General features: G+C 47.6%; 1 protein-coding gene across 3 annotated transcripts in view; it reads left to right on the forward strand.

The window, feature by feature from the left end:
• Dlg5 (discs large MAGUK scaffold protein 5) overlaps positions 1-27,520 on the forward strand; it is a 113,517-nt gene that overhangs the window by 1,821 nt on the left and 84,176 nt on the right. The gene's annotated exons all lie outside the window — the stretch shown is intronic.

Genomic DNA, 27,520 nt, shown 5'->3' on the forward strand with positions numbered 1-27,520 from the left:
GAACTGTCTATTATTCCTGCTTTGCCAGAGAGAAAACTGGCTTGCAGTGGTTAAAATGCTCAGGAAAGATTTAATGCATGCTCAGGAAAGATTGAATGCCAAGAGTTTTGAAATTACTGTCTATTGCTTTTTAAAACATACTCAGAGCCTGGAAACAGCAAGTGCGCCTTGTGTAGGTCTTGCCCTTGTTTTAAGTGAATCAATACAATAATAAAATCAGTAAAGACACATACATAAAAAGAATAGTGAATGGGAAGATCTGGAAAAATAAAACCTGCCCTTAGCTACTTGTAGGCTAGAGGTTGAGGATACCCATTTATGGGACTGTTAAAAGCTATACTTATAAAGGGAGTGATTTTATTAGGTGTCCCTGGTAGTTGTGATCATCTCTGTGGGCCATCTCAACCCTACTCTCTCTAGCTAGAGGAAACTGACATGCAGAGAGGCTGAACTGCCAACCACATAACAGCATTTCACTGGTGGCCCTGCCATCTCCCCCTTGGGCTTCTGGCTTTTGCACTCAGTCCCTCAAACCTGCATTCTATGCCTACAGGTATGGTTTATTGGAGTTTAGTCTCTTTGAATAGCCCTTTGAAGTTTCAGAAGCTGTCACATGCAGCTAAGAGGATAAAGGACCTCATCAGAGTGACTTTTCTTATTGCTTCTATTTATTTTTAAAGGAAGAAGTTGGTCAAAGATCTGTTTCCAGAAGTCTTGCTGAAGAAGCATAAAAATTAGAGGGCAGCCACGAAGTCTCCATAGGGATGTGTGTGCACCAACCCTAGGATTATTCTCTGGACTATAGAAACTAGTGGACAGATTGTCACTCATTACTTACACACACACACACACACACACATACACACACACACACACACCCCATACCTGGCAGTTAAGGCGGTTCTCTGGTCTGCCTGAGCTCCTGACCTCCAAGGAATGGGATACCATAGGTTGAGATTTATCCGTAGGGCTGTGATTTTTTTTAAATTCATTTCCTCACATTTCAGAATTCTATTGCTTCAAAGAGGGTCATGAAATCCTTAGAAAAATAATTGCCGAGGAAGTTAATGAATATGCTAGAAGAAATTAGTGTAGCACTTGATATGGCAAGACCTATCTGGAGCTTTTTGTGGACAAGGTGACATGGTGTATGAGTGAGTGGGTGTCTGTGTGTCTTTGTAATACCATGATCAGAAAGCACAGGGTTAGGCTCAGGGTGAAGCAGGGGCTTCTGGGATTGATGTTGAGCATATTGTGTCTTCCTTTCCTATCTCACAGACTGGTAGCAAACCCAGTGTCACAGAGTGGCCTCTTAACATCATCCTTACATTGAGTTTCCAGGGCCAGGTGTCAGATATCAGGAAGGACAGAGGGCAGGAAGGTGACAGACACCAGGAGCCTCCTGCTTATTTCTTTGTCTTGGGTGGTTCCTCCTGTCAGCTCACCGGGCCTTTCCACTGCCGATTCGGGAGATTATTGGGCATGAAGAACTCTGATATCTTGCTCCCACATGGATTTGGAGGGAAGGAAGCAAATTCCTTTGCCCCAGTTGGTGACAGTGAGAGGTGAGAACTGTCCTTTGCTGGGTGACTGACAGGGGTATGGGGGGGTGCCTCCCGAGCCTTTTATTGTATAGAGTTGAATTTGGTTATCCCCTTTGTATTTCTCTTGTGAATTTGATGGTAACATCTGATTTCTCTCAGAGATCCTCAAATTCTGCTTCTGGGCTGAGCCTCAGTACCTCCATCTACACGATGGGGCCCAGGATGCCCTGTGGCCTGCCTCAGTCCTCAGGGGGCAGTATGTCTTCAGGGAGGGATGAGGTGTCCAGCTCTGGAGCTTGGCTTGGTGGGCTGGCGTGCAGGCAGGCAGGGATGTGTCCATATATCTTGATGCCTTGTTTGGGCAATGGGACACTTGAGGGGAGATGGATTCATTGAGTGACAGATTCAAGGGTAGGCCTTCTGCTCTCTTAGAGACTGTGGACTCTATACCTTCCTGCTGCACTCTCATCTGCACCTAGGAGCTCTGACTAATTGCCATTTAAATGTCAAGGACTTCTTAAATTATTTCGTGCCAGGCTTCTCCGGGAAGACAGAAATGGGCTGCCTGCTGGCTCTCACCACCCATGCGCCGAGAGTTGTCTCCTCCTTTCCCTCCGCCTGAGAGTGGTTGACTTGCTGTCACCAATGTGAAGAGAATGGCATAGGATTATCTGCTGAAGATGTGGAGGAAAGATTGGAGGAGGGACTGATACTTGAGCTGGAGCTGAAAGGGAACTTGCTTTTTTTTTTTTTTTTAAGATTTATTTTATTTTATGTGTGTATATATGTATTTGTCTGGCATTTTATATGTGCACCAAGTGCATGCCTGGTACCTGCAGAGGTCAGAAGAGGGTATCAGATTCCCTGGAACTTGAGTTACAGGTGTGAGCTGCCAAGTGGGTGCTGGGAATTGAACCAGGGTCCTCCGCAAGAACAAGAGTTCTTAAGCACTGAGCCATGAAGGGAAACTTGGAACGCAGAGAGGGATGTAGGGAGGATGGCAGACACTGCAAGGACTGTGTGTTTCCAGGCTGCAGAGAGCAGGAACTGGGACAGGGAGGCTTGGCATTTGCTCTGAATGGATCGGGGGAGGGGGATAACTGTGGTTCTGGGTCCAGTGAGGGGTTTGCATGTTACCTGAAATACAGGCATTGTAGGAGGTAAGGCTGGAAGACGTTTTATTTCTTTCTTTCTTTTTTCTTTTTCTTTTTATTTCTTTCTTTTTCTTTTTCTTTCTTTCTTTCTTTTTTCTTTTTCTTTTTCTTTCTTTCTTTTTTTCTTTTTTTTTTTTTTTTTTTTTTTTTTTTGATATAGGGTATTCCTCTGTTGCAAACTTGTGAGCTTACAGCTGTGAGTCACTGTGTCCACCTGGCTCTCCCTCCCCCACTTTTTCTCTCTCTCTTCATTTGAAAAGGAGTAGCCCTGCCAGGTGTTCCCAGAGACTAGTGGGGTGGCTTTGTGTTGCCAGGTGTGGGTTCTGTATTATTTTGTGATGATTACCCGGGCCTTTTGTTTTCTCCTGCCTTTGGGCACAAGCGGCTTTTGCTCAGTCCACTCTGCCATGAGGATCAGCTGGGGAAGAAGCAGAAGGATAAGCTCCGGCCATCATTGACTTTCAGAGTTGTGCAATTTGAAGAGATGCGGGAGGAGGAGCCTGAACACCGGTGTTGAAGTTTCTAAATGGGGGCAGGTTGTAGTTAGTTCTCTCTGTTTAGGGCACCATGAAAACTTGGCTCAAACCATCTTAGGCAAAAAGGGCAACTTATTGATATATAATACAGTCATAATGACATTTCTTATAGGCCACATGTCAGTGGTCTCATAAGATTATATTACTTAGTGACATTTCCATAAGTAAACTCCATGATGGTTATATTATGGAGAAATCACCTAGGCATATATGTTTCAGAACATTGCCCCAGTGTTAAGTGACATATAGCTACATTCTAAAACCTTGGATGAGGGACAGTTGATCCCTGAATCCTATGAGCTTTTCCAAAGGCCTGAAACGTAGCCTTGGGTCTCAGTGGGTTTTACATTCACTGGTCCTGGCTAGAGAAGGAAGGCGGCTCTATTCAGTCAACCTGGGCAGAAAAATTGTTCGGAAAGTTCTGATTGAATCGGCTAGGACTGTGCGCCCATTTGAGGCAGAGTGGTTGTGGCCAAAGTTAGAGGGCTAAGGTTGTTTTGTTTTGTTCTTATGAGTGGTGACCTGTTCCAGTACAAGACAGTTTGGTTTTTTGTTTTTTTTTTTTTTTTTTCCCCCGGTTTTTCGAGACAGGGTTTCTCTGTGTAGCTTTCTTTCCTGGAACTCGCTTGGTAGACCAGGCTGACCTCGAACTCACAGAGATCTGCCTGGCTCTGCCAGTGCTGGGATTAGAGGTGTGTGCCACCACCGCCCGGCTACAAGACAGTTTTTAAAGAAGCAATTTCTCAAGGGAAGATGAGCAGGAGGGATATTGTAAAGATATATTGTAAAGTATGCCTGGCATCATCCTTGATAAAATAAAAAGACTACATCATTGCTGGAGTGGGCTGTTGGTGGTCAGGCCCTGAGCAGGACCGTTAGCTTTTCTCTTTATTTATTTAATTTGTATGTGTGTTATGTTTGGCCTGTATGTGTGTCTGTGTGAGGGTGTTAGATTCACTGGAACCGGAGTTTACAGATAGTTGTAAGCTGCTATGTAGGTGCTGAGAATTAAACCCAGGTCCTCTGGAAGAGCAGCCAGTGCTCTTAACTGCTGAGCCATCTCTCCAACCCAGTCAGTTAGCTTGTCCAAATGTGTTTTTTGCTGCATTAACTCATCTCAGGCAGTTATTGGGGGTGGAAAAGCTGGTAGTCATCTGAACCGGTAGAAATCCCAAATACACGTACCCCTCATATCAGGTGGCCTGGAGTTTCTAGTCTGGTCCATCTATGATACCTGTCCATCCAGCCTCCCCCTAGAGGGCTCTATATTCTGGGCCACAGCCAGGGTCTCTAGGATGCTATCACTCAGGTTAGCTTCCTCCATCTCTACCACCTGACCCTCCTGTGCCTCCTCTAATCCCCTGGCTTTTGACCCAGGATGGAAGGTAGACAAGAACATGAAGAAACCTCAGAAAAACATTGCACAGATACCCTAGCCTGGCAGACGCCTCTCTTCTTCCTTCTTTCCCAGCAGGGACTGACTTTGAACAGGACTCGGCTGTCCCCATGAGACTCTCCAGTTCTGCCCTTCTGTCAATGTTGTTCTGAGGAATTGAGCCCTGTGCCTTCTTACAGGTTGGCAAGGGCTGCTTCTCCGTTTGGATAGATCTTAGCAGCCGGATGTTTAGCAGAGGGGCTGGATGTTTGGAACTGGGGAGACTTCTGAGCTTAATGTTGAAGATAACTTTAAGATTCACAAAATGTGATTTTTTTTTTAAAGCTTCCTTTTGTAATACTTGTATTGGGAGCTTTTTTGGAACTTTTATGATGAAGTAGAGCCTGATTTTTTTTTTTTAATGATGGCACGCTTCAACAATTTTAGCAGCACATGCCTTTCCCGGCAGGTCTCTTGTCAACCCCACTGTCAGCAAGCCTGCTGGGAAGTCTGAGTCAAATGGGCGAGGGAGCCCAGCCTGCCATTTTGGAAGAGCTGCTTTTTTCCAGTGTTTCCATATGCTATCTCAGGTGCTACTCCCCTGCCTCAGAGTTCTGCCCAAATACAGCCACTAGAAAACACTCACCACTCCAGGGTGCTGTGTGGCGAACCATGTCACGGGACAGTGGCAGCGGGCCGGATGGACAGGGTGTGGAGGAGGGGCTTTTGCAGTTCCTTGTGACCACACTCAATAGGTGTCAGTGCTGCCGGCTCTGTGGCTGGGGGTGTCTCCCCCAAACAATGTAATCTCTAGCATGTGATTGCCTGCACTGTCCTACTCTTTGAGCATGTCTCGGATGCACACACACACTGATATTACCACTCTGTGTCTGATGGAAGCTGGTAGTATGACATCGGTGTCTGAGTCTCCAAGGTCACCTTCCAGGTGCCAGCAGTGGAGGGCTGCCTGGCTGCTCTGGAATTGCGTGGAGCAACCTTTCCTTTTTCAGACTCCTTTATCAGCCAGGTGTCCTTGAAAGCGCCCCCATATGGGATTCTCTTTGAAGTGCTGTCCTGACCTTGGCTGAGCCTCTTGGCTTCCTGGCTCTTGTTCAACAGCCAAAAGAACCAGAATTGGTAAGGCACTGCCTGGGGAGTCCCTCCGTCCTGTGCGGCTCTGAGCACTCTCCAGGTGGCTTTTAGTCCCAGGAGGTGTGGCAGCTGTGTCCCAGCTCAACACCTTGGTGGTGGTTGCTGTTAATCTGCTTTAGTTAGTCCTGAAAAGTAAGGAGAGTATGAGAAATATTTTGTCTCAGTTTTGTGTGTGTGTTTCTTTTCTTTTCTTTTTTTGAGGGGAGGAACACTGCTTCTTACAAAGCATTTGTAGCCCCAGTGGGAGGAAAGCTGTGCAGTGATTTCCTGGGAAGCTATGGGCTGCAGAGACAGTAGGCAGAGAGCAGGAATACTGAGCTCCATTGTGGGCTGGAGGAGGGCTGCCTGCTTAAAAGGGATAGGACTAGAGGTAATTGGACTTTCTTTTTTTTCTTTTTTTTTTTTTTTTTTTTTTTTTTGTCTTTTTCTTCTTCATCGTTGCCTGGTACAGGTTGTAAATCTTTGCACTGTGTCTCAGTTGATGTTTTTGAAGTGGAATTCTACATAAGTACTACAGAAATATTTTGACCTGAACTGGTGTTTGGAGTATCCTGTGTAATCTGTGCAGTCTTCTAATCCTGCACAGGGCAGGATGGTGACGGCCATCCATTTTAGTCTAAGGACCGGAACTCATCTGTTTTGAGGGTGGTTTTGTTGTTTAATTGTAGTAATACTTACGTACTGTAAGGCTTAGCCTGAGCCATTTTGTTTCCACTACAACGACATATAAAATGTGGAAATAGCATTTTACATGTGCACGTCAGTGGTGGGTAGTAGTTTTAGATTGTTGTGCAGCCCATATCATCATCTGTTTTCAAAACTTTTCCACCCTTGTAGAAGAGTGCCCATTCAACAACTCTTTACTGCTCCATCCCCCAACCCTATACAACCGCTATTCCACTTTCTGTTTGCATGAATGGAATGTAACTAATATAGATATCTGTTATAGGTGAACTCAGTACATCCATCTTCTGTGTGTGTGTGTGTGTGTGTGTGTGTGTGTGTGTGTGTGAGTGTGTGTGTGTGTGTGATATGTATATATGTATATACACACATGTGCAGAGGCCAGAGGAGGCTATTGTGTGTCTTCCTCTAGCACTCACTGCATTATTCCCTGGAGATAAGGCCTTTTGTTGAGCCTAGAGTTTATCTTTTTCTTTTTTTCCAGCTATGTGGGTGGCCAGCAAGCCCCAACAGTCTTCTTGTTCCCCCCAGATCCCTCCCTGCATCATTGGGGTTGAAAGTGTGTGTGTGTTCACCCCTGGCTTTTTATGTGGGTGCTCACCATCTGAACTCGGGTCCTCAAGCCTATCTCCCCAACCCTTCAATACTTGTCTTCATAGAGCCGACTGTAGTGGTGCACGCCTTTAAACCCAGTACTAGGGAGACAGGCTAGTGGAGCTCTGGGAGTTCAAGGACAGCCAGGACTGTCTTGAAAAAACCAAAAGGACATCAAAAAACTTATTTGTCTCATAGAGTGTGACATCTGCCAGAGTTTCCTTGTAGAGCTGAATGATACTCCGTTCTTGATTTATGCTGTACTTTCTCTGTTCATCAGTTAAGGACACTCGGTGGTTTCCACCTTTTGGCTGTTGTGATTCATGCTGCTATGAGTGGCACTATGCGCATATCTATTTAGCTTTTGCTTTTACTTCTTAGGACCGTGTAGCAGTTCCATATACAAGCTTTTGAAGAGCTGTCTTATTGCTTTCTGTCCCAAATACTTAACTTGGGGCTGGTTGGAGGCCTAGTTCTAACATTTTCTTTGGTCTAAATGTAAGTGTAATAAACATTCAAACACACACACACACACACACACACACATACACACACACCTCTCCAAATACATGTTGCTGAGTTGCAGGCAGCTCCTTTGGATTGCAAAGGAATTAATTTCAGATGCTGTCTGTGACTTTTTTGAGGCCAGATCTTTTTTTTTTAAATTTTTAAAATTTTTCTTTATTAAGAAATTATCTACTCACTCCACATACTATCCACAGATCCCCCTCCTCCCTCCTCCCACCCCCCAGCCCTCTCTCCCAAGCCACCCCGCATTCCCACATCCCCCAAATCGAGATCTCTCATGGGGAGTCAGCAGAGCCCAGCACACTGAGCCTAGGCAGGTCCAAGCCCCTTTCCACTGCACCAAGGCTGTGCAAGGTGTCACACCACAGGCACCAGATTCCAGAAGCCTGCCCACAGACCAGGGATAGATCCCGATCTCCTTGCCTGGGTGCCCCCCAGACAGTTCAGGCCAAACAGCTGTCTTCTGTATCCAGAGGGAGGCCAGATCTTAACCATCCCATCCCAGTAGAATTCAGAGTTGGCAGCCAATGGCAGAACACTGGTTTCCTCCTCTTGCAATGCTAATAGCTTCACTCCAAAGGCCCTGAAGTATGCTGGGCATTTCTGCTTCATAGCCCATTCAGGCTTGGTTTGCTTTCTCATCTTGAGTCCAGGGTACCAGCTCTATCAAGATGTTCTTTCAAAAGGCCTGCGTCAGCATTTCCCCAGGAAACATGTTCTGAGCACTGGTTTGATGGGATGCCTTTTTTTTTTTTTTTTTTTTTTTGCTTTGGCCTGACTCTGTGGTCCAGCGCATTTGGATAGTGCTGCTTTGAGCAGGCCTAAATTCTTAACGTTGGGCTCTCGAGAGCCATTGTGGGCCAGTACACCTTGGGGCTTTCCTGGAATGGCTTCACATTCTAATTTGATCACAGAATCCTTTTCTGTGGGACATCTTGCAGCATCTGTGTTCAGAGCCATGCATGTGAGAAACCTCAGCATTAGACATGGTACTGGAACACGGTGTGCATTACTTATTTATATTTCCCCTGGTCCTCCCATTTGCAGCACCCCCAAGCCATAAATATTCCCCTTCTTTAAGCTTCTAATGCCAGCTGAACTAGACACAGCAGGAGCTGTCAGATTTTAGGTATGAGTTCTTGCTGGCCCCGATGTTGTTTAACTAGAATGAAGTCAGATTTCATGAACATTATCTTTTGAGATGCTTTTCTCTGGGACCAAAGCAGTGGGACTGGGCCTTGGGCCACAGGTCCTTCTAGGGGTGCCTTGGAAGGATGTGTGGGGCCTGCTCTGGTGGCTAGGCTGTGGCATTCTGGGGGAGACCTTGTAACTGTAGGTCAAGAACAAGTCCTTATTGAGCCTTTGACAGGAACTGGGCTGGAGAACAGAGAAGGTGGTCTCTGTTTTGAGAATGTCATGGAGGATGGGTAATGTGGATGAATGGCCCAGGTGGAGTGGTTTGGATGTTGTTGGTGGGATTGGAACTGGGGAACAAGGCCCTAGGATTAAAGGCAGTTGAATGCCAAGAATGCACCCTTGAGGGCCCGGCAATTTAGGTTGGCATTCTAGTATTTCCATCCTGAGTTCTGTGCCTCCAGCAGCTGCTTAACCTTCAGGACTTTCTTTTCCCCATCTGTGAAAGGGATCAGTAATAGTCTCTGAGGGCCTTGGTGAGGGCCGCTGTCCCTGTGACTGATGGGCGTGGCTTGCCCTTAAGAGTAGCAACAGCCTCAGCCTGTATGTGGTCTCAAAAAGCACCACAAGACATAGGCCATGCATGGGGTTAGAATGAGAGAATCTCGGGAGATTCTGGGGTGCCCATCAGCGAGGATGGCAGGTCTGTTTGGTGGGTTGGTTTCCTGAGGCTTTGGTCCTTCGGAGGCATCACCATGCCCTGTGAAAAAGACCTTTAAGCTCAGAGAGATGAACATGGGAGCTCAGGGAAGACACTAGGAGGGAAGCTCAAATGAAGCAAAGCCTCTTCCTTCTTTAATGCCTTGTCATCTTCTCATGCACGTGGAAATGGACTGCATGGTATGAGGAGCAGCCCTGTAACTGTACTGGCCTCTTCCAGCAACCTTAGATTCCTGTATTTTAAAGCAAATCCCAGCTAGCATATCACTTCACTTAAAAATATCTCAGGGGGCTGGAGAGATGGCTCAGAGGTTAAGAGCACTGTCTGCTCTTCCAAAGGTCCTGAATTCAATTCCCAGCAACCACAAGGTGGCTGACAACCACCTGAAATGAGATCTGCTGCCCTCTTCTGGTCGGCAGGGATATATGAAGACAGAATACTGTATACATAATAAGTAAATAAATCTTAAAAAAAAAAAAAAAATCTCCGGTCTGTCTCAGAACAGCTAGCACTTACCCTAGTCTTTGTCCTACCTCCCGCATATTAAGGCTTTTCAGGAAAGCTCAGTGGATCTGATCCCAGTATTGCCTGTTTGCATGAGGTCCCACAGCCTTTGGTTAGGGGGTAATCATGACAGATACAGTCACAGTTTCACCTGTCTGTGTGTCTGTTCCTTCCGTCACTTGTCAGTGTGTGCTTGGTCCCTGCTGTGCTTTTTGTCTCTTACTGTCTTGGCTCTGCTAAGTGCTGGGTCTGCAAAGGTCACACCCATATCAGCGTGATCCGTGAAGGGACCCTGGACCTGTTCTGAGCTCCCTGCTCTGGATTTGTTAACTATCTTCATGCCAAGCTGGTACTCAGTTTACCTGGTCTTATCAGGTAATTTATTTAAATATGGATCTTAACAAGGTCTACCTGTTACATTTAATTGATGCCATCTTAGGGATCTTGGGAAGAATTAGGGAGCAGGGTCTCATCATGTAGGTTGGGTGTCCTGGAACTCATGACATGTATCCTCATGTTCAGCTTGGATTCTTTTAAGAAACTGTCTGTGGTATCCCCTTCCCCAACCCATGCCTGGAGAGAGAAGAGCTACCTCAGAGCTTCCTTATTGGCGTGAGTCATGGCTGGTCTAGAGACTGTTGTTTACGGAGCCTGCTTCCACCTGCTTTTTCTGTATTTTTAAAGTTTTGCGAGACAGGGTTTCTCTGTGTAGTTTTTGCTGCCTGTCCTGGATCTCACTCTGTAGACCAGGCTGGCCTCGAACTCACAGAGATCCGCCTGCCTCTGCCTCCTGAGTGCTGGGATTAAAGGCGTGCACTGTATCCTTTTGTAGGTGTCCTTCTGGTGAACCACTTTAAAAATGACAAATGGCTCGATGTGGCTAATGAGAAACCAGTCCCTATTACCTAGGACAGTGATGTGGGGAGAGTAGACTGAAGCTCTGTTGGCCATCTGGTCAGTTTTTGTGGGAAGTGGTTACCCCTTTATTTATTTATTTTTGAATTTTTTTTTTTTTTTTTTGAGCTTAAAACAAAACAAAACAAAAAACCTGTCACTAGCTGGCCCAACCCTACATTGCATAAGAGAACCATTATCCCGTTGACACATTAACCAGCCCTGTGAGCTGCCTGGAGGAAGCAGTGCCATTCAGGACAATTGCCTGTGAATGGTTTGACTTTGGCAGAAGGGACTTCTATGTGGCTATATGGGACAAAACAAAAACCTCCCAGCTGCTGCCCTGCTTGCCACTAAACAAAGGTGTGTTGTCTCTCTCTCTCTCTTTTTAAAGATTTATTTATTTTATGTGTGAATGTTTTTGCCTGCATGTATGTATCTTAGCCACAAGTGTGCCTGTGGCCCATGGAGGGCAGAGAAGGGTGCTGGATCCCCTAGAACTGGAGTTATAGATGGTTGTGAGCTGCAGTGTGGGCTCTGGGAACTGAACCTGGGTTCACAGCAAGAACAGCTGGTGTTCTTAACCAATGAGCTGTCTCTCCAGCCCCTATGGTCTGTGTTTTCATAAATGTATTATTCTCTCTCAGTTCAACTGTCTGCATGGTACATGTCTGACTCCTTTTTTTTTTTCCCCCTCGAGACAGGGTTTCTCTGTGTAGTTTTGGTGCCTGTCCTGGATCTCGTGCTGTAAATCAGGCTGGCTTTGCCTCCTGAGTGCTGGGATAAAAGGCGTGTGCCACTACTACCCGGCCACATGTCTGACTCTTTAAGATGGCCCTGGACCTGCAAATGAATCTGCCTTCTTTTGACTTTTGACAATATTTTTCATGTGTGGTGAATGTCTGTCTAGCCAATTTTTAAAAAATACTAAGATACCAAACAAATGGAAAGAAACGCAATTTTATTTATATTTCTGTGTGACGCTGTGTGTGTGTATGTGTGTGTGTGTGTGTGTGTGTGTGTGTGTGTGACTGTGTGTGTATGTGTGACTGTGTGTATGTGTGTATGTATGTGTGTGTGTGACTCTGTGTGAGACTGTATGTGTGTATATGTGTATGTGTGTGTGTGACTGTGTTTATGTGTGTGTGTGTGTGTGTGTGTGTATGGGGGGGTTGTGCATGCATAGAGATCAGAGGACAATCCGCAGGACTCAGTTTTCTTCATCTACCATGTGGATTCCAGGAATTAAACCTAGGTTATTAGCCCTGGAGGCAAGTGCCAGACCTGTTGAGTCATCTTGCAGCCCCCTTTATATATTTATTTATTGTTTATTTTTGGTTTTTCAAGACAGGGTTTCACTGTGTTGCCCTGGCTGTCCTGGAACTCACTCTGTAGACCAGGCTGGCCTCAAACTCACAGAGATCTGCCTACCTCTGCCTCCCGAGTGCTGGGATTGAAGACATGGACCACCACAGCCCAACCTTTATATCTTTAAATGGTAGGTGTAATTTTTTAAAATGCTGTAATATTTTGAAAGCAGCATGACAACCTTTTCTTTTCTTTCTCCTTTTTCTTTTTGAAACAGGGTTTCACTGTGTAGCCCTGGCTGTCCTGAAACTCACTCTGTAGCCCAGGCTGGCCTGATCTCACAGAGATCCTCCTGCCTCTGCCTCCCGAGTGCTGAGATTAAAGGTGTGCGCCACCACCGCCCGGCAATGGCCTTTTCAATAGTTGCAACCATCTCCATTCTTTCCAAGTCAGTCCTCTTTCTTCTTTCCTGGCCAAGCTTTCATTTTACATATCATTTGTGTATTTACTTATTTAATGTGTTTGGGCCTTTGGTTTACATGCATGTCTGTGCACCATGTATGTGCCTGGTGTCCTCAGAGAGCCAGGCTGGCCTGGGACTAGAGTTATAGAAGATTGTGAACTGTCATGTGGATGTTGGGAATTGAACTCTAGTCCACTGGAAGGGCATCTGGTTCTCTTAACTGCCAAGCCATCTCTCCAGCCTAGCCATCTCTCCAGCCCTTAACACTTCCTTCTCTTAAGCAGCTTCAACTGTTTTGTTTATTTGTTTGTTTGTTTTTTGAGATAGGGTTTCTCTGTGTTGGACACCAGGCTGGCCTCGAACTCACGGAGATCCACTTGGCTCTGCCTCCTGTGTGCTGGGATTAAAGGCATGTGTCACCACCACCCAGCCACCGTTTTGTGTGTGTGTGTGTGTGTGTGTGTGTGTGTGTGTGTGTGTGTGTGTATGGATGGATGCTTTGTCTGCATGTACATTGATCTGCACATCAGAAGAGGTCATCTGATCCCATGAGACTACAGTTATAAATGGTTGTGGGCCATCATGTGGTGCTAGGAATTGAACTCAGGACTTAGCCAGTGCTCTTAACCACTGAGCCATCTCTCTAACCCCAAGCTGCCTCAGCTATTGGGTACCATGGCTGGAAGGGCTCTTAGAGACTACTCTGCCCAAGTTCCTATTTTATACAGGGACACTAGCAGTCCAAGCGTACAGAGTGACAGATCTGGGCCCAGGATCTCCTTTCAGACTTGGAACAGCCTGGTTGGGTGTCTGGAAGCCTGGCCTGCTTTTTCCTCCTGTGGGCCTGGCTTAGCAGAGAGCATGGGCAAGAAACAGGATACCCCAGTGTACTAAACTATGCTCCAGCTTTATTCCCAGGCATTGAACCCAATCTTTTACCAGCCCATGCGGTTGATATTTGTGTTCTACAATTGAGCAAACTAGGCCAGTGTGGAGAGTTCACTGCTCGCTCAGGCCACCAGCTGCTCTGAGGCTGGCAAACGCTGGAGTCCTTGTCAGTTTCTTCATAAAGGCTGTGTTTGTTCCCTCCTGCAGGCCTTCCTGTGAAAGTCCCCATTGAGATTTCTGGGTCCCAAGCCTGGGATACCCCTCCCCTTTGCATCCCATCACTGATGTATTCAGCAGCTGGGCTCTGAGCACCTGTGTCCAGATGGGGCTTTTTGGACAGTCCTAGAACATGAAGTCTAAATTTAGTGCTGAGTCAGACAATGGGCCTGACTTTGACAAGAGGAGCCTCCATGTGGCTTTCTTCCTGTGACGCAGCAAAAACCTCTGATACTGCCACTCATGACTCCTTGGTGCTTAGTCACAGGTCAAAGTTCAAGCAGGAAAATGCTTCCCCGAGACTCTGGCCTCAGGGGAAAAAAACCTTCTCCAAAGATAAGATCTTGGAGGCCCACTGGCCCTGATTCAGGGCCCACCCAGATGGCTAGCCTCTAGGGGACTGAAACCAGTAGAAAGGGAGAAATTAAACAAAACTCTAACTTGGGGCACTGTACCCCTTTCTTGAGAGTGATAGCCAGAACTGGTGGAGCCCAGTGTTCAGGGGCTTTATGTGACTGCTTCCACATCCATGTTTTCCTTCTCATTTTTTATAGAAAATGGCAGGTGACTTGTATATGTTATCATAGGTCTGCTCTATTTTACAGACCCGGAGAAAGGGGACAGAATAGTGTCAGGCACCCGATTCTGTGGGAAATGAACAAGTCTTGATAACTGACAGAAAAGCTCAGGAGACTTAAGTCGAACTGGTCATCTGTGTAGGCCTCTTGCGCTGGATCCCATGCTTCAGAGTGGAGCCCAGCCATATCAGATTTTATCTGTCTGTTCAAGCCTCCCTCCAACTGTCAGCCTGCTTCTGGCCATTGCTTTGTAGTGGACTCTCTTAAGTGCTGAGGCTGTGAGGCTGAGGATGCCAGTACCATCCACGAGTAATGCTTCAGCCCCTTACTGAACCCTGATCTGCTCCTCTTATAGGAGTAGACATTCTACTGTTGCCCACAGGTTTGCTTTGTTTTCAGTGTTGGTGCTTTTAGAAACACCAGGAAGTTGCCCCCTATTGTCTTTTTGCTTCTCGTCCAGTTTTGTAGTTTCTAGGGTATGGGAAGGGTTTCTTTTTGTGTAAAAACCTACAAGATTGTCAGAAGTCAACAAAAAGAAGGCTCAACCTCCTTCCCCTGTGGAGTTTATCATCACTTTGGATAGCCCCAAGTGAATGAGCAGGTGTCTAGCAATGCTGATGAGTGTCTTGGACTCATGGGTGGGAGAGGAGAATGTACAGTGAGCTGAACTGGGGGCGGGGCCTGAAGGCTGGAGGGTGCTGGAGAGGAGGAAGGAGGGAGACAGGCCTGGTTAAGTAAGGGTGGTACTCAGGGCAAAGGCAGGTTGTTCTTGGAGACATGACAGAGAATCCTGTCTGTGAATAGAGGCATTTACTCAGTAGACTTGGGGAGAAAGAAGCCTCTGGCTAGAGCCTGTGGAAGCCAGGCCAGCCAGGCCACTGTGTCTAAATCATTCTCAGGGGGTGGAGAAGGATTGTAGTTGGTGGTGGTCTGTGTTGTGTGAAGGGAATACCCTCTGGACAGAAGGGGGTGAGTGCGGACATCCACCAACTGGCCTTCCCAATCTCCCAAGGTATCTTAGTGGCTGTGAGTTGGTGACGGATTAGAACGCCGTCTTTTCCTGAGTTTCAAGCCGGAGAATGCTGGTCACAGTGTTGGGATGCAAGCAAGCATCTGGGAATTCTCTGTGGAGGCCATGATGGGGTCCCATGAGGGGATCTTCTCTCTGGGGAAAAGGGAATGGTTGAGCAAGGTGGCCGAAGGGAAGTGGATGCTCAACTCTCTAGTCTTGTCCCCACGGCCCCTGTCATTTCTCTGAATCCATCCTACTGCCCTCCTTCAGCTAGGAAAGGTGGTGGTGGGGTCACAGGAAGTGGCCACACACCTCCAGGTGGGCATTTGTGCTGCCTGGGATGCTTACTCAGTTATGTTTGCATTCCTTTTCTCCTTCAATCCCTCCAGCAATCCAGCAGGGGCCTTTCCAAACTTTGAAGTGGGGACACAGGTGAGGGATGCCAGGGCCCTCTGGAGTCAGTTTGATGGACTTGAGCTGAGGTTCAGGTACAAGCGTAGACTGCTTTCTCTTTGTTTCAGTTTCCTTATCTGTGAAGTGAGAAGAGTTATGGGAGCTGATGTGAGAATTAAGAGGGTTACTGCCTGTTAGTAATTAAGAGAGTTACTGTCTGCAGGTAGTGCTTGGCGAAGGGGAAGACTGGGTAAGCCCAGCTTTTATCTTTGTTACTGCCACAAGCCTGTGGCTCAGTGCCACCCTGGGGCTGGAGCCTGGCAATGACTTCCAGGGGACACATGTCTCTATAATGTTACATTTAAAACAAGTTGTTCACCTGGATAATGGTTAAAAATATTTGTGTTAACCCCCCTTGAAGAAGTTCTGGTCTGTAATGAAGGGAGCCTAAAGATTGTGTGTTTTGTGACCTTTAGTGGGATCCGACCTTGTGGGGACTCACTGAACAGGTGTACACCACGTTAGGTGTTGGCAGATCATGTGGTGAGTGGCATGTGATGTGAGCTTCACGTCATAGGCATCGGTAGCAGGACCAGATGATTGTAAATAGGAGTTGAGCCATTGCTGCTCACCTGGACAGTTGGCTTCCCTGGGAGGGGCCTGGTCCCTTGAGCAGATGGAATCGGTGGTGGCTTGCTGGTCAGTGTGTGATGTGCAGCTCTCCCAGAGAGGCACAGTGTCTCACAGAGCAGACTTCTCTTTCAGATTTAGTTATATTTTTGTGATGATTGTTTTTGCCTGCAAGTATGTCTGGGTACCACATGTATGCAGTGTCTGTGGAGGTCACAAGAGAGTGTCGGATCCCCTGAAGCTGAAGTTACAGGGCTTTGTGAGATGCTAAGAACTGAACCTGGGCCCCCTGTAAGAGCAGCAAATGCATTAACCACTGAGCTGTCTGTCCAGTCCCAACAAGGGAGACTTCTGTTTCTGTGTTGCGCTGCCTATGCTTCCCCATAACAGATGCGGCTCTTGCTATTTTCTGACAGCTGTGGGAAGGAAGCAACACTGAATAAGCCTTGAGATCTGGTCCTTTCCCCTCTGAGACTGGCAGAGAAAGCTGGAAATTGTCAATGGCCAAGGCTATGGGGTTGTGGAAATTCTTGCCTCAGCTGCTGTGGGGCTGCCCCAGAATTACTGGTATGCCTTCAGCAAAGCCTTGCCCCGAGGTTCTGTCCTGAGTGTCACCACACCCCACATCCCCACACCCCCAGGTTCCATTGCAAGCCTGGAGGGGAAGGTCCAGAATACTCACTGCCTTATTCTGTGTTGGAGGGGAGGCAGGGTAGGTGTCCATCCCTGGAGAGCAGAATGTATAGATGGATGAGATTGAGCCTGCAGTCTCTAAGGCAGTAGTGCCATGGGACAGATGAGATGCACACATGACAGGCGACATAAGTGCACCTTAAAATTAATGATTAGCCGAGTGTGGTGGTGCGTGAATTTGATCTAGCACTTGGGAGGCAGAGGCAGGCAGATCTTTGAGGTTGTTGCCAGCCTGATCTATAGAGTTCAGGCAAGCTAAGGCTACACAGTGAGCCCTGCCTCAAAACAGCAACAACAAACAAACAAAAACCATAAGTCAGGCATGTCAGAAATGTAAGCAACAGAGTGAAATGGATGAGATAGGCTGATCACACAAAACACCACCTTTCTTGCAAGAACATAGAGGCTGTCCTCATATCTGTGGTGGAGGAGGGGAACTGGGCTTAAGAGGAAATAAATAAGACAAGAGGGAAAGAAAACACCATTGCTTCCTTGCTGCTGTCTTCGAGAGAGGGCCTCAGCTTTGCCCTCTTGCTAGCCTCTGACCCTGTGGTGTCTGTGGGACTGAGCTGGGCTGGCAACCTCAGGTGGTTAGCTCACAGCAAAGGGGCCCTTACTACTGTAGTGCTGATTAAGCCACCCAGAAGATGGGTGGAGTTGCCAAGGTTCACAGCACAATAGATGCAGTGGCGACAAAGGCATTTGAGATAATCGTCCAGGGGACTGTAGAGCAAGAGGCGAACCAGCACTCACTGTAAACCTGGTGAACATGTGTCAGCTGGTCTTGTAAAATCCGTGTTCTCCTGGAGGCCATAATGGAGGAGTATGGTGGTCACCCATTAAGACTGTTTATTGGGAAAACAACTGTTCACTGTCACGTGGCCGTCAAGCTCATGATGCCATATACCGCAAGTAGTTCAAAAGTAGCTTTGGCTGCATAGTGGGTTAGAGGCCAGCCTGGGCTATGTGAGACCTCTACAAAAGAAAACAAAATGAAATTATAAGAATTCTTAAAAGAATGAAATAATAGATCCCACTGAATGATGTCCTTGACCGGAAGTTCCTTTTTCTCCAGGGAAGTAATGTTCAGCTCCTCCCACACTGGTCCTTACCCACATCTGTGTTCCTCTGTTAAGACCCTGGAAGTGGTACTGTTAGGACGAGTGGTATGTGTGTTTTCAGGGATCTAAGAACAGAATTGAGAACTCTTCTTCCTGGCTCCTCTGCTCAGTCTTTGGACTGACTCCTGACTCCTTCGGAATCACTTGGGACCTTCTGAAAGACATCTTGTCAGGCTTTCCTGGATCAGAACCCAGGAGCGGGCTGCTCCCCAGAAGGTCATTTTGCTTATTTGGTTATTTATTTATTTTGCAGTGGTGTTGGGGATGGAACCCAGGTCTCAGGTATGAACTACACCCCCCTAGTACCCAGCCCAGGTTGGGATTTGGGGAAAGATGTGTTCCATCTGCTCAGTGTCTGTGCCCATCTAAGAAGGGATGCCGAGGTGACATGTGTTCTGCCATTGTCAGGAGAGCCTTGGTGTGAATGCGGGTCTGGGGCTAGGTGGATGAGGCCAGCCCAATTCAGGGACACCGCTCTCCTCTGTAAACTGGAAGTTTCAGAGTGGCTTTGATTAGTCTGAGTGCTCACTCTAATGTAAACACAAACTTCTCTCACTGACATCACCAGGTGGGAAGGCTGTCACAGTTGGCTTTGGGGCTGTGCTGCCAACTCTGGGAACTGAGCTCAGAGAGAAGTGGGTCAGGACAGAGGGCTCGTCTTTCTACCTCTTTCCCCAAAGGGCTCTCTGGCTCATACACTGTTGGAGCCAGGCACTATGCCCCAGGCTAGCCCATCCTGGTCCCTCTCACTCCAGCATCAGAGTAGCTGCACTTATACCTTGTTGCTACATCCTGTCTTAGGGAAGGAGGGTAGCAGGGAGCTAGTATAGGAGGATACAGAGAAGGCCCTGAGGCCCCTTTCAGGTATAGCTCCCACAGTTCACTGGGGCCACTTTTCTCCTGTTGTATAAGAGTTTTCTTGGTGACCATAGTTTCATCACGTGGACCTGGTTGTTGCTCTCCAAAGAGTTTAGGTTTAGCCAGCCAGGGCTGAACTCTTTGTCAGTGTAACTTCTGGGAGGCCAGCCATTCTCTTTAGCACTTGTCCCAGTGAATGTCAGGTCTGCTGTGCCTGCCCTGTGTGTTGGGGTCTGTAAGTATAGAGGGGTAGCATATGTTCATTTACTTATTCACAACAACATGCTACATGGTGGTGGCATCAGCAAGGACCATCCATAGCAGGAGCTGATGAAAACCAGGCAGTTAGGGACTAAGAGGTTGTGCTCTCATGAGGTAGAGACAAGACATCTGGGAGATAGCTGTGAGGAAGAGTTTGATTGTTTTTGGCTGAAGCATGATCTTCTGGAGGAGTAACTTGAAAACTGGGCATTGAGGTTTGAGTTGAAGGTCGTCACATGACAGGGAGGTGTCTTCCAGGCAGGGTGGGGGTTTCAGAGTGTACAGTGGGTAACCAGGGGTCCTGAAGTAACAGAACAGTGGTTAAGGGATGAGTTAGAGTGGGAGATAGGGGCTTTGTCTTGGACCTGGCCTCCATATCTGCTTCTGCTGCTTCTGGACTGCATGGCTTGGGCTCATTGCTCTCACCTGTAGGATGCAGGTGGTAAGACAGACTTCTGGGGGTGTTGTTAAATGTAGTAGATAGTCCACAGTAGACAGTCAGATGCTCAATGCTTCTTCCTTCCAATGTTTGATGGAGCCATGGAGGGTTATGGAAGAGGATGTTTGATAGTGTGTCATCACTTTCATAGTGTGCTCAGGTGTTGGTGCGTTTTAAAGACAACCATGTAATCTGGGGGAAGAAGCTTTGGGGCGTAGGATCTTGGGGCTTATACTGGATGGTTTTTACGCCAGCTTGACACAAGCTAAAGTCATCTGAGAGAAGGAAGGAACCTCAGTTAAGTAAATGCCTCCAAAAGATTGGGCTGCAGGCAAGCCTATAGGGCCCAGCCCATTGTTGGTGGCACCATCCCTGGGCTGTGGTCCTGGGTTCTATAAGCAACTAGGCAAGCCATTAGGAACAAGCCAGTAAACAGCATGGCTTTATGGCCCCTGTATCAGCTCTTGTCCCCAGGTTCCTGCTCTGCTTGAATTCCTGTCTTGACTTCCTTTGGTGATGAACTGTGATGTGGAATCATAAACAGAATAAACCCTTTCCTCTGCAAGTTGCCTTGGTCGTGGTATTTTATCACAATAACAACAGTAACTCTAAGAAGACAGGGCTGGGTACCAACATCAGGTTGGTATTATTATCCTGACCCTGATTTAGCTGGCCACTGATGGAATGCTGGAGCCCTGGCAGAGATTTTGATGAGAAAGGCCAGGTTAGATACATATCCGTGGTAAGCCAGCTACTCCTGAGGTAGCTCCCAGAGCTGGAAACTTGCTGAGTGGGAATCCAGCCGTGACAATGGAAGGTGTCATCAGTGGGCAGGAAGCTGGGCCAGAGCCTGTGCACATAGGGCACGCTGGTGTGCCTGGACTGTGACCAACACTCACTGTGGTACCAGGGAACTCATGTGGACCCTTTATTAAATCCTCTAGCAATGCTAGAGAAAAATCTGTACTGTTCTGCTTTACAGAGACACAGCAGCCAAGCCACTTGCCCATCTCAAGCTGGTGAGTCAGGGTTGGTCTCTTGGCTCCTGGGGTTCAAGAGCACCCCACTGAGCCGGGGTAAGCAGTGAGCTGCTTGGGGGTGGTGTGAGGTTTGGAGTTTTCTTTTTTCCCTCCTGTTGTTTGAGATGGACTCTCACTTTGTAGCTTTGGCTGGCTTGGGACTTCCTGTGTAGCTTAGTCAGGCTGGCCTCAGACTCTTGTCTGTTCTGTGTCAGCCCCCAAGTGTCATGACAGGAGCGAGCCACATGCTCAGCCACAGTTTGGGGATGTTAGCTGGCAGAGCCCCATCATGGAGCTGGTCATTGGTGGGCCTGCTGCCTCCAGAAGTTGTGAGCTCCTCAGCATGGGAGGCCTGGGTGGCCTCCTGTCCTGTCTTGGCTGTTGCAGAGAGGAACCAGCACCCGTGTTGCTAAGGTGACAGTTACATCTGACTTCATCTTTGCCAATCCCAAGACTTCTCCACATGTGTTAGTGCATGCACGCGTGTGCACGCACTCTGTCAAAGTCCTTGGGACAGTGGTCTAGCCCATTGATTTGGACAAGGGGTATCTCAGTGAGCGAAAGAGATGGTGGCTGCTGTATCCTGTGTAACTGCAGGGACCTCAGTGGGCTCAGGGTCTTCTGGTCTGGGAGAACCTAGGGACAGCATCCTCTAGCTGGCCTCTGATCAGCAGGCAGTGTGGAGGAGTGGCCACCGACCGAGGCAATTCTGCTTCCTTCTCCCCAGTCAGTCAGGATTCTCCACACTGCTGAGCTTGTCTGTCTGTATCCAAGCAGCCAGCAGACCGCCGCCATATCTGTGTGAAAGGAAGGCACTGGTACTCAGACCCTGCCTGGGTCTTCCTCCTCAGATCTTGGTGTCCAGTCTTCAGTGACCCTGTCCAGCCCAGGAGTCACTCCTTAGAGGACCAGGGACCACTTCTCAGGCACACCCGACATGTCCCCAGCCCTAAGGAACAGACCTGGAGTCCAGCCTGATGACTCATGTGCCCCGGGGAGTTGCTTCTGCACTGATGCCAGCTGGTGTCTTCCCAGGGTCGGATTAAAAGATAACCGTTGGAGGGCTGAAACAGGCTTCAGTAAGCAAGCCCTGGGCAGCCTGTTCCAGCCCTGTTCTGGTCCCTTTGCCTGGACTCCCTCTGGCTTCTTCCTTTATCTCCTCCCATTCCCCACCTAGAAGCCAGTCAGTCAGTCCATCTCCAGATGCTGTTGCAGGCTGTCTCCGTCCTGTTTGCCACTAGCCTCCTTTGTAGAGGGGTCTTAAATCCTAGTGAGTACTTCCAACAGGACTGGCTTCCTTTCCCTCTCTCTTCCAGGAAAAGCAAAGGATCCAGGACACTACCTTCCAAGTGTGGTGGGGAATGGCAATGTGGAAAGGAATCCAAGTCTCTGTGGGAGGGCGGGCTGCAGGCCACCTCAGCTAGGCCAGGCCAGGTCCGATGGACGTAAGTCTGTCACACAGATCCTGCTGATGGAGGAGGCTTCCTGTCCTAGGAAGGCAGGCACTTGTCTCAGCAGCAGCTGTGCAACACGCCAGCAGTTGTGTTTGGGTAGCCCGACACTCCTAGACCTCCAATGAACTGTCAGGACTTTGGAGGGTCCTGCTGTTGTCCGACAGTGGAGCTGGAGCAGGGAGCTCGGCCTGGAGTGTGACCATCATCAGGTATCTGCAGTCGAGGGGGCAGAGCATTCTGGGATCCACACTCTTTTTGGTTTCTTTTCTATTTTGCAATTAAGACGTGGCACTACAAACTGTTCTTTCCGCAGCAGCTTTCCATCTGGGAACACAAACAGTGGCCTTCATGGGATGTTACTGGCCTGCTTTAAACCAACAGTTAAATGGCCGCCTGGGCCTGGAGTGTGTTTTCCTCTCCCCTCCCCCTCCCGCCCTCTTCTTTTCTTTCTTTCTTTGTCTTGTTAAGTTTCCCTTGGACCAGGCGGTGGTAGTGCACGCCTTTAATCTCAGCACTCGGGAGGCAGAGGCAGGTGGATCTCTGTGAGTTCTACAGAGCTAGTCCAGGACAGGCTCCAAGGCTACAGAGAAACCCTGTTTTGAAAAAAAACAACAAAAAAAAAAGTTTCCCTTGGACAACCTGGAACTTGCCATGTTCCTGCCCAGGCTACCACATGTAATTGTGACTTTTTGTTTCTATTATTATTATTATTATTATTATTATTATTATTATTATTATTATTATAGACAGAGCCTCACCATGTAACTTGCAATGTAGACCAGGCTGGCCTTGAATTCACAGAAATTCACCTGCCTGTGCCTTCTGAGTACTGGAATTAAAGGCGTATACCACCATACTCAGTTCTTAAACATTTTTAAAAATTTATTTTATTTCTGGGATGATTATATAATTACATAATTTCCCCTTTCCTTTTGCTCCCTTCAGACTCTCCCATGTACTGCTTCTTGCTCTCTTTCAAATTCATGGCCTCTTTATTTCATTGATTGTTGCACATGCATACATGGATACACATATATATTCCTAAATATAACCTGATCAGCCTGTATAATGTTACTTGTATGGATGTTTTCAGGGCTGACATATTTTTAATGGCACTGTTTCCTTCCACATGTTTATTCTCTCTTAAGACAGACTATTGCAGAGCAGACCCTGCAAGCCATCTTCCTGCCTCAGTTTCCTCTAAATATTGGGATTCCAAGTAGCATTTTGTTTTTGAAAATTTTCAGACCCCCCGAAAGGTCAGAAGGCTTGAGAAAAAGCTCTTGTGTAGGCCTCATCCGAGTTCAGCAGGCTTGGCACCTACTTCGGACCCTTACACTTTCTCTCTCTCTTCTGGCTATATGTGCATCAGCTTTCCCGATTAAGTGTGGAGAATTGTCGTCCTTAAGACGTTGAACCCTAAACCCTGAAAAGTGTGTCACACGGAAGCACACTTGAAAGAGGACACTGTCCCTGTTTGAGTGATACATCTCTGTAGTCACATCGGAGAAGTTCAGCCCCGATACCGTCATAACTTCTAGTCTGCTCCCTTTTCTTCTGTGCTCCCCCTGAGCCACAAACATTCCTTCCCTTACAGTCTCTTCTACCCTCTTGTCCTCAGTTGTCCCGTACATGCCATTTCTAGATTTTAAAAATTGAGTCTCTAATAAAGATAGTGCATTTGGTTGTTGTGCTAGTGATACATTGAAAAGTAAAGTTGGCTGGATGTAGTGGCACACTCCTTTAATCCCAGTACTAGGGAGGGTGAGACTGGTGAGTTGGAAGCCAGCCTGGTCTACAGAGCGAGTTCCAGGACAGCCAGTGCTACCCAGAGAAACCTTGTCTTCAAAACAAAACAAAACAAAACAACAATACAAACAAAACAAAACAAAACAAAACAAAACCGAAGTTGACTGTCAGTGGTTGACATTTCTTTGTTAGAATACATCGTTATGATACTGATTTTTATACATGATTGACAACCCGAGGCAGTCTTAGAAACCTCAAAACTTGAAAGGTCCCAGAGATCAGCTCTTCTCTCTTCTAGAGTGTTTGCTGTCAGATTCTGGAGAAACTTTCCCAGTATGCCTGCATGAGGTTGGCTTGTGTGTTCTGAATTTTTCCCTTTTATAAAATGTGTGTCTGGACAGTTTAAACTATCATGCAGAATTTTCAAGTACCCAGGGCTGAAATGTACCATTGCCTCGAGGATTAGGGTCATGTGACCTAAATCAGAAAAGCCAGAAGCATCTTGTAGGAATCTCAGAACTTTCCTCTGCCTTTGGGGCAGGATGGCTGGTCTTAGTCTCTGGTTATCTTGTTTAATCCTTGATAGAGCCTTTGCAAAAAAACAGCACACCTGGGGAGGAGGAAGGACAGGTGAGCAGAGACGGGGAAGGGGTGGGGGGAGGAGGGCATAAGCCTATCTAGCCTGCTGCACTGAATAAGGTCTGTTGGCCAGAGCCTGACTCGGGCCACTGCTGGAGAAGCCACATGGAATGAGCCATCATAGGACTGGGTCAGGCTGGGTGCTAGCTAGCTCACTGCTCTCATTCCCTGAACCCATGGTCACTTCTCCAGAAGCTACCTTGAGGAGAGATAGGGCAGTGGAAAGAGCAGTGTGTGTGGGTGAACACACACCGGAAGAGGAGAGGTAAGTTGAAATTGTGTTCACCAAGAGAAAGAAAGCCGCAAAGCTAGCAAGGAGAGCTCCTTGAAGAGGTGAGTCCAGAGCCTTTATGGATGTGTGGTCGGGGAGCCGGCGTGGGGGGGGGGGGGTGGGGCTGGGGGACTTAGTTAGCCAAGGACTCACCGTGAGGGAGGGAACAAGAAGGCCAGGCGTGCCTCTGTCTGTAGAGCTCAAAGCCTAAAGGGGAGCCCCCCCTCCCCCCAGGAAGAATGAGCAGGGCTCATTCAGGGCTGCTCGAGCCCTGTGTATCTGGAAGAAAATATTACTTGGTATTCTAACTTGTGCCTTTCAGCAAAAAAGCATTGGTGTAGGACAGTGGTGGGGGTGGGGGGTGGGGGGGAGTGAGAAACCCCAGAGGAAGCTACCATGCTAAGTGTTATCTTAGTTTCCCAAGAGTCCTAGGCTGTGGACATTGTAGCGTCCTTGTGTTATAGGTGAAGAGACTAAAGCACAGGTTGGTTAAAAATGGGCCTGGGCTGGGCGGTGGTGGCGCACGCCTTTAATCCCAGCGCTCAGGAGGCAGAGCCAGGTGGATCGCTGTGAGTTCGAGACCAGTCTGGTCTACAGAGTGAGATTCAGGACAGGCACCAAAACTACACAGAGAAATTCTGTCTCGAAAAACAAAAGAAAGAAAGAAGGAAGGAAGGAAGGAAGGAAGGAAGGAAGGAAGGAAGGAAGGAAGAAAGAGAGAGAAAGAGAGAAAGAAATGGAAAAACGGGCCTGAGTCACAAGCTCATGAGCTGGGATTCCTTACTAAGTAGTTGGGTTCCAGAGCTCACATCAGTAACACCTCCAAGATCCTGGCTACCCTTGCACCCTTGCTGTATTCCACATAGGTTGGTGGAGGCCACGGACCACCATGCACTGGATATGGTGGATCTGGCAGTTCCGTGCCTCCCCATGCTTCCTGTAAAGCCCTGGAGCTAGTGACTTGGCTCTTAGGAAGGGGGTTTTGACCACTTACTCCAGTTCCCAAGGGACAGAAAGGTGACCCTCATGTGTGAGGAGGAACTGAGATGGCTGCTCTTGGGGAGGGGTGGTGAGACAGGGGTAGACTCAGCTCAGGTGAAGTTCTGGCTTTCCCCTCATTGCATCCTCTGTTCCTCATATTCTCTCTTGAGAGAATTAGGAAACAGGGTGAGTTCCAGCCCACAGGTTGTAGTTATCAATGCTCCTTTGCACTGAACTTCTGGTCACTTTGTCCCCAAGCATGGGGTAGTCCACAGTCATGCTGTTGCATCAAAGAAACTAGCTATGGGCATTGCTGCCCAGCCAGATGTGGATTGTGGGCACTGACTATTGCATATAGGAACTCTTGGGAGTGCCTCCTAAGACCCGGGGTTCAAGTAAGAGTTAGTATGTAGTTTCCTGAGGCACTGCAGACAGATACCTCTGAAGCCTACTGGGACTTGTTTTCCCATTATCAGGAAAGTGGGGCTGGTGGGGTCTGGTCCGTTCTCATTGCTTAACAGGATCAGGATCAGGGAGGAAGGAGTGAGCTGATAATGATGAGGAAGACATGCTTGCATTACTAGGGGCTGCAGAAAGGACTGAAGCAGAGGAGTGTGTGTGTGTGTGTGTGTGTGTGTGTGTGTGTGTGTGTGTGTTGTATTTCTTACTGTACATGTTATGTTTCCTTATTTGTCTTTTCTGGACCTGATGCTGGCAGTTAAGTAGGGTGACATTTATCTTCTGATTAAAAAAAAAAAAAAAAATTGAAGAAACTGAGGTTGAGCCCAGGTGTCTTGGTGTCAGAGGCAGGATGGGAGTCAGGTCTGGTTTGCTAGCCAGTATCTGGCCCTGAGCCACACAGCATACAGGTCTTACCATTCTCTGGATGTTCTTGTTGTTTTTTGTTTTTTAGGTTGGTTTTTTTTTTTTTTTTTTGGTTTTGGTTTTTTGAGACAGGGTTTCTCTGTGTAGCTTTGCACCTTTCCTGGAACTCACTTGGTAACTCAGGCTGGCCTTGAACTCACAGAGATCCACCTGCCTCTGCCTCCCAAGTGCTGGGATTAAAGGCGTGCGCCACCAACGCCCGGCTTGTTTTTTTAATAATATTTATTTATTTTTATTTGCATTGGTGTGTTGCCTGTGTGTATGCCTGTGTGAGTGTGTCAGATCCCCTGGAACTGTAGTTACAGACAGTTGTGAGCTGCTGTGGAATTGAGCCCAGGTACTCTAAGCAAGCAGTCGGTGTTTTTTAACTGCTGGGCCATGTCTCCAGCCCTGTCGGGGTGTTTTTTTCACTCACTTGTCCGGTACCCAGGGTGTCTAGGCTGAGAAAGAGAAAGCCATGGCTCCAGATTCAGCTTGGCTTACCTGTGTCTCTGGCCAGCTCTCTAGATCATCCATTCACACAGCACACTCTACTTTTATTTCTATTTTTGGTGCTAGGGAGAGGTCCCAGAATCTTGCTAAGGACATGCTTTATCACTGAGCTGTGCTCCCAGCCCTTACTGTTTCATTAACTTGTAAAGCACTGGCAGATAAAAATCATGACTATTACTGTAGACAACAGGCTGTTTTTGAAGCACAGCCTTGTATTGGGTACCTGCTGGTTCAGGGCCCCTCAAGAGATGTGGAAGCTAAAGAGCTAAATAAAACAGAAGCTAAAGAGCTAAATAAAGAACTGCCCTAATGTTTAGAAACTCACTGGAGTGATAGCAACATGTTAAACG

This window comes from Onychomys torridus, chromosome 9 (genome assembly GCF_903995425.1).
Source record: "Onychomys torridus chromosome 9, mOncTor1.1, whole genome shotgun sequence".
NCBI lineage: Eukaryota > Metazoa > Chordata > Mammalia > Rodentia > Cricetidae > Onychomys > Onychomys torridus.